This window comes from Mastomys coucha, unplaced genomic scaffold (genome assembly GCF_008632895.1).
Source record: "Mastomys coucha isolate ucsf_1 unplaced genomic scaffold, UCSF_Mcou_1 pScaffold3, whole genome shotgun sequence".
Classification (NCBI taxonomy): domain Eukaryota; kingdom Metazoa; phylum Chordata; class Mammalia; order Rodentia; family Muridae; genus Mastomys; species Mastomys coucha.
This window is the reverse complement of record NW_022196909.1, coordinates 31,232,969-31,240,350: the sequence shown is the minus strand read 5'-3', so window position 1 is coordinate 31,240,350 and position 7,382 is coordinate 31,232,969. Positions and strand designations below refer to the sequence as shown.

Genomic DNA, 7,382 nt, shown 5'->3' with positions numbered 1-7,382 from the left:
TATATATATATATATAGGTGTGTGTGTATACATATATATGTATATTTGAAGATATTGAAATGTTTTTGTCTTTATTTTCCTTTTGTTCTTTAAGGTGCTTAAATTGTAAAATACAATTTAAAGGCATCAATTCTGCTGTTCTATCCTCATCTCTATTCATTTCCTCCCTTCCTCTGCTCTCTTCTTTTCATTCTCCAATTCATGAAGTTCCTGCTGCATCCCAGGTGAGAAGCACTAACAAATATTTTCTTTCTCTCCTGGAAATTATTTTTTTTTTATAGTTTGAGATTATAGCAAATTACACCATTTCTCCCTTCATGTCTATCCTTCCAAACCTTCCTATTTACTCCTTCTTGCTATATTTCAAATTCATGATCCCTTTGTTTCAATGATTGTCACATGTGTGAATGTATATGTAGATACATATGTTACTAAATGTAACCTGCTTGGGAGGCATGTCTAGAACATGCCAGAGACCTGGGATGGGGGAGGCTCAAGGAAGTCTACAGGGGTGACTGTAACTGAGACCCCTGGCAGCGGGGTATATGGATCCTGAAGTGTCCACCTCCTGTAGCCAGGAAAGACTCCTAGTGGATGGACAAGGACACCAGCCCACCCACAAAACCTTCAACCCAAAATGTGTCCTGCCTCCAAGAAATGCAGGGACAAAGATTGAGCAGAGATTCGAATCCTGTTCCCCTGACGGCAGGCGCTGTCTTGTCTGGCCTCATTGAGAGAGGATGTGCCTAGTCCTGAAGTGACTTAATGTGCCAGGATCCATTTTAAAATAAAAAACAATAGCAGCTGTTTCTTAAATTATTGCCAGAATAATTCTGTTTGCATTGTTTTTCCACTAGACAACAGTTGTTACTTAGACACGGACAAAGGCTGTGGAGATCTAAAATACCCTTGCTTCTTCAGTCCCTTCCAAGGAATTGACACTTGATGGAATACCCCAGAAGAAAGGGGCTTCCTGTGCTGATGTCCTGATGGGTACAGTGGTCTGGCCCGTGAAACTGCTACTACTTCCTGTGAAGGGAATGCCTGCCCAACAGGAGGCACCTGTTATAAAGACCCTGAGTAGATTGTCTGCATTTACCTTTCAAGATATCCTGGAAGGTTCTGTGAGAGAGATTACAGGGAGTGTGCTTCCAGCCCTTACCACAATGGGGCTGTGTGCCAGGATGGAATCCATGGCTATGCCTGCTTCTGGGTGCCTGGATACCAAGGCAGGCATTGTGACTTAGAAGTGGATCAATATGTTTCTGATCCCTGCATGAATGAGGCTGTATGCCTCAGTGAGACAGGAAGATAAATATGTGTCTTTTTCCAAGAGCGCGCTGGTGTGAACTGTGAGTTGGAAATTGATGAATGTGGATCCCAGCCATGCCTACATCGTGTCACGTGTTGGGATGCTCTTGGGACGCACTTCTGTGACTGAGCCCCAGAATTCCTTGGAGACCACTGTGAACTCAATGTTGATGTATCTGCCAGTCAGCCATGATGCCATGGAGGTCTATGTGTGGATGGAGGAAACAACTTGCATGAGTAGTGGATTCACGGGGACACACTGGGAGACCTTGATGCCTCTTTGTTGGTCAAACCCTTGTCACAACAATACAACATGTGATGACACTGTCGACAGCTATATTTGTTACTGCTGGCCTGGATACACAGGTTCCCTGTGTGAGATGGACATCAATGAATACAGTAGCAACCCCTGCCAATTTGGTGTGTATGTGCAGAGCTGTTCTCACTCAGAAGATCTATAAGGTCACACTGCAGGCCTGCCTTCTTCCTTCAACTACCTCAGACCTCAGGCTGTGTTTGTATCGGTCAGCCTGGATTCACAGACAGGAGCCTAGCATGACTGTCCTCTGAGAGGCTCTACCCAGCAGCTGACCAAAAACATAGGCAGAGACCCACAGCCAAACATCAGACAGAGGGTGGGAAGTCTTGTAGAAGAGTTGGGGGGAAGGGAGGGTTGAGGGACACAGAGGGGATAGGGACTCCACAAGAAGAGCAACAGAGCTAACTAACCTGGACCCTTCTGGGCTCCCAGAGACTGAACCTCCAACCACAGAGCATATAAGGGCGGGACCTAGGCCCTGCCTCACCCCCTCAATGTGTAGCAGATATGCAGCTTGATCTTCATGCACATCCCCCAACAACTGGAATGGGGGCTTACCCTGACTCTCTTGCCTGTCTATATAGATCCTGCTCCCCTAACTGGGCTGTTTTTTTCTGGCCTCAGTGGGAGAGGAAGTACCTAGTCCTGCAGTGACTTGAGGTGCCAGCATGGCTTAACCAATCCTCTGGGAAGGGACCACCCACTTCTCAGAGGTGAAGTGGGAGGGGGATAGAAGAAGGTGTCCTGTGAGGGAGGACGTGGAAGGAGAGTTAGGCTGTGATCAGGATGTAAAGTGAATATATAAAATGAAATAAAAACCTCCAAAGGGAATATTGTTCCCAAACTACATTCATAGCATAGTGTAATATATTAACATTACCTATTAGGTATTGTTTAACTATGAGGCTTTGTATATTCCCCAGCAAGCCGCCTAGAAATCACGAGTCAGTCTGACCACCTTTTCTGCCTTGTGCATTCCAGAGAGTGGCCTATAATAGCCATGCTTGTGATTTCGAATGAGTATAAATAGTAAAGCATGATCATGTAATGGATGATTATAGCATCCAGCGGAAATATTTCTAAAAAGCCCCCTTAAGGCTTTTATCTTAGACCCATGCCATGAGAGGGAGTGCATCCCTGACACTAATAAGATTGTGCTATATGTGCAACAGGAGCCTAGCATAACCATCCTCAGAGAGGTTTCACACGGCAACGGATGGAAACAGGTGCAGAGACTGACAAACAGACATGAGGTAAAGATGACAGAGTCCTGAGGTAGTGGAGAGGAAGAACTGTAGGAAGCTGGGGGGTTACCACGTGAAAACCTACAGAATCAACTAACCTGGGTCCACAGGGGCTCACGGAAACTGAAATGCCATCCAGGGAGCCGTGTTTGGGACAGACCTTAGCCTTTTGCACATCTATAAAGGCTGTGCAACTTCATCTTCATGTAGGGTTCCTAACAACAGGAGCAGGGTCTGTCTCTGACTCTGAAGCCTGCCTCTGGGTCCTCTTCTCCCTACTGGGTTACCTCACCTAGCCTCAATAGGAGAAGATGCACCTAAGCTTATCGCAACTTGATAATATCAAGGCTGGTTGATATCTGGGATAGTTTGAATATGCTTGGTCTAGGGAGTGGCACTGTTAGGAGGTGTGGCCTTGTTGGAGTAGGTGTGGCCTTGTTGGAAGAAGTGTGTCGTTGTGGGCATGGGCTTTAAGACCCTCATGCGAGCTAGCTGCCAATCTTCTAGCAGCCTTCAGATGAAGATGTAGGACTCTCAGCTCCTCCTGCACCATGCCTGCCCAGACGCTGCCATGCTCCCACCTTGATGATAATGGACTGACACCTCCGAATCTGTAAACCAGCCCCAATTAAATGTGGTCTTTTATAAGAGTTGCTTTGATCATGGTGTGTTATGGTCTCTTCTCAAAAGTAAAACCATAACTAAGACAATATCTATGGGAGGACTCCAATTTTCTGAGAAGTTGAGGAGTAGTGGATGGAGCATGGTGAAGGAGAGGAGAGGAGAGGAAGAAGGGCAGGGAGTAGAGGAGAGAGGGAAAGTGGCAGTCAGGATATGGAGTAAATAAAATTAATTAATTAATTAATTAATTAATTAAAGAATGACTTACTTTGTTTCCTCTGCACTCTACCTTTTTCCTGCTTGAGAGTGTTTAGTTTCCTGCTTCTCAGAACACCCCATCACATCACGGTAGCGTCAAGTCTCATTTCTGAATTCATCTCTTCCATGGAAGGGTCCATGTTCTTCATCATTAATCTGTGGTTATCATAGAGGTTCGGAACCAAACCCATGACTTACTGTGTACATCACTGCAATCTTAACTCACTCCATGTATTTTAGCATTAAAGATTTAAACCTGTTATGTTTTAATTTTTGCCTGAGTATATGTATAGATGCCCACCATATGTGTGTCTGGTGCTAGCGGAGGCCAGAAGGAGATGTCAGATCCTACATAACTGGAGTTTCAGAGGGCTATTAACCACCATGTGTATGCTGGGAACTGAACCGGGTTCTATGCAAGAGCAGCCAGAGCTTTTAGCCATTGAACCATGTCTCCAGCTCCAGGGATAAAATGTTATAATCTAGCAGCAGCTACTATATTTCCCCATGGGAAATGCTCTTCAGTTGTATTTGTTTAGTTTATGAATTTAATTTCCTTTCTAGTACACTATGGGACACATTGTGGTAGAAATGTTTATGTGCCTTTAGTATTTTACTATTGTCTGAGCACTGGTACATTTTCTGTGACCAGAAGGTTTCCTGTGATAGTGGTTTTAATTCAAGCTTTGTTCATGATAACCACCGTGATACACAATGTGAAAAGGACTCTAATTGGGTTATTTTTATGAGCTATAAACTCTTGGGACAAGCACTAATAAACAAGTGAGCTTTGTAATAGGGATAGTAATAATAGTTTATTTGTATTTATATGGTCTTTTCATTTTTCTTTCCCGTAGGAATTCCTTTTCTGGAAAACCAGAAGGATTATGACAGGTTTTAATTCTATACATCTGCCTACTGTTTTCATTAAGTCTTTTATACCTTCTCTTTTATGAAAAGAGAAGAAATGCTTGCTATATTTCAAGTCTTTCATGGGGTAATAATTTTGTTTGAAGTTATCAAGTCCATGAATTATTAGTTATAAAAAAAACCTACCTAACATTTTTGAGGCTCTCTTATACTTATTTCTTTTTAGCCAACTAACAACCCTCATAGAAATTCTCAGGCTTATAATCACATTGTTTGAGATTACTCTGCTAGTGTCCATTATATCTGGAGAGGAGATCAGTGTAATATTACAGATCTGGAAAACACCATGGACACATTTCTGCGCTATAGAACATCTAGCAATATCCATTGTGCATTAAGTCAAATACAATTATTTTTGTTCCTTTTTTTTTTTTTGTATTCTTCTTTGCCACCTCTCTGTGAACATCTAACACTTCATGAAATTTGATTATATGACACGTTATCGTGGTGAAAGAGTTATATGCTCTGATACCTGACTACTTGAATGTGTAAACATCTCATTTTAAATATTGACTGAAACTCTGTACTTCACAAAATCTTTTCTTCTGGTTTTGAGAAGAAAAGATTTAAATGCATAAGCTGTTGCCGCTGGGTCTTCACCTGGGTCACCAGAACAACTGGAGCAAAAACAGACCTCAATTCCCAAGCTTCTCTAGGTTCTTTCCTACCTCTATATTCTCTAATGGTCACATGGTCCTCCATGCATGTGGAGTTGATGTGAGAAGGGAATGATGCGCATAACCTTATGAGACACTCAGAAGAAAGTCGAGTTCTTCAGCTATGGTTTTCTGACTCCTCTAATGTAAAGACTGTCTGTGTCCTTTGGGTGCCTACTTGCCTTGTTGGTTTTTATCTATTCCAATGATCTGGATTTTGTCCAGTGGTCTTGGCTGATATGACCTCTTGTTATTCCCTGTGTGTTTGTAGATATGGGTAGAATAGATGTTTGAATAGTATTCTTTGATGTTTTAATAGTTTTAATTCTTTTATTCCACACACATAGGCTATTCTTTCTTTTATTTGTATTATCTTCAGTTTCTTCCATCAGCATCTGTATATTTCATTATATAGATCTTCTACCCACTTAGTTAAGTCTAGTCATACTTATTTTGTTTTGATATTTTCATAAATAGAGTAGTCTTCTCAATATATTTTGTAATTGAAAATGGATTCTTCTCCCCTACAATATATCCTGACCTTCCTCCTTCCCTCCTCCCCCCCCCCCCCCCCCCGCCTTCCACTTATCCAAACTCCCGCAACTCCCCTTCTTCCCCGGACCCACTCCCTGACTCTTATGAACTGACAGTTGTTAGAGTGAAGAAATGTTTCTAATTTCTTTATATTAATTTTTGAGCCCCATAGCTTTAGTGAGGTCATTAGTTGCTATAGGGTTTTATGGCACTTTTGACAATTTATACATAGAAGATTATATCATTGCCATAATAACATCTTCTTTCAATATCAATGCCCTTCCTTCCTTCTTATTTCCTATATCACTTTCTTTCCTTTCTCCCTTCCTCTGTCTGTCTGTCTGTCTGTCTGTCTGTCTGTCTGTGTTTCTGTCATTCTTTCTTTGTCTCATTGATCTTACTAGTATTATATTACTTAGGAGTAGTGAGAATGGCTATTCTTAGTCTTGTATTAAGTTGCTCATAAAGTTAGCTCTGAGCTTTCTATACATAGCCTATCTTGTGTTGGAGGCTGTTTTGCTGAGAGACTTTTTAAATTTTGTCTCTGCTCCACAGTTTGTCTCTGCAACTCCTTCATGGGTATTTTGTTCCCCCTTCTAAGGAGGATCGAAGTATCCACACTTTGGCCTTCCTTTTTCTTGAGTTTCTTGTAGTTTGTAGGTTGTATCTTGGGTATTCCAAGCTTCTGGGCTAATACTCACTTATCAGTGAGTGCATACCATGTGAGTTCTTTTGTGATTGGGTTACTTCACTCAGGATGGTATTCTCCAGATCCATCAATTTGCCTTAGAATTTCATAAATTCATTGTTTTTAATAGCTGAATAGTACTCCATTGTATAAATTTGCCATGGGCTAATGTCCAGTATATACAAAGAACTCAAGAAGTTAGACTCCAGAGAACCAAATAACCCTATTAAAAATGGGGTACAGAGCTAAACAAATAATTCTCAACTGAGGAATACCAATTATCTTGGAAGTACCTAAATAAATGTTCAACATCCTTAGTCATCAGGGAAATGCAAATCAAAACAACCCTGAGATTCCACCTCATACCAGTCAGAATGGCTAAGATAAAAAATTCAGGTGAAAGTAGATTCTGGTGAGGTTGTGGAGAAAGAGGAACACTCCTTCATTGCTAGTGGAACTGCAAGCTGTTACAAAAACTCTGGAAATCAGTTTGGCAGTTTCTCAAGAAATTGGACATAGTACTACCTGAGGACCCAGCCATACCACTCCTGAGCATATACCCAGAAGATGTTCCAACATATAATAAGGACACATGCTCCACTATGTTCATAGCAGCCTTATTTATAATAGCCAGAAGCCGGAAACAACCTAGATGTCCTTCAACAGAAGAATGGATACAGAAAATGTGGTGCATTTACATAATGGAGTACTACTCTCTCAGTTTTTATGTGCACCAGCCCTGTTGTGTCTGCAAAATACTATTTCCTTGGAGTCTTCCATTACCTCTGGCCATTATAATTATTCTGCTTCCTCATATACAT

The 7,382-nt window shown here is 41.6% G+C and overlaps 1 pseudogene; it reads left to right on the top strand.

The window, feature by feature from the left end:
* Positions 1–466: 466 nt before the first annotated feature.
* On the top strand, positions 467–1,926 carry LOC116074408 (annotated as a pseudogene).
* Positions 1,927–7,382: the final 5,456 nt, after the last annotated feature.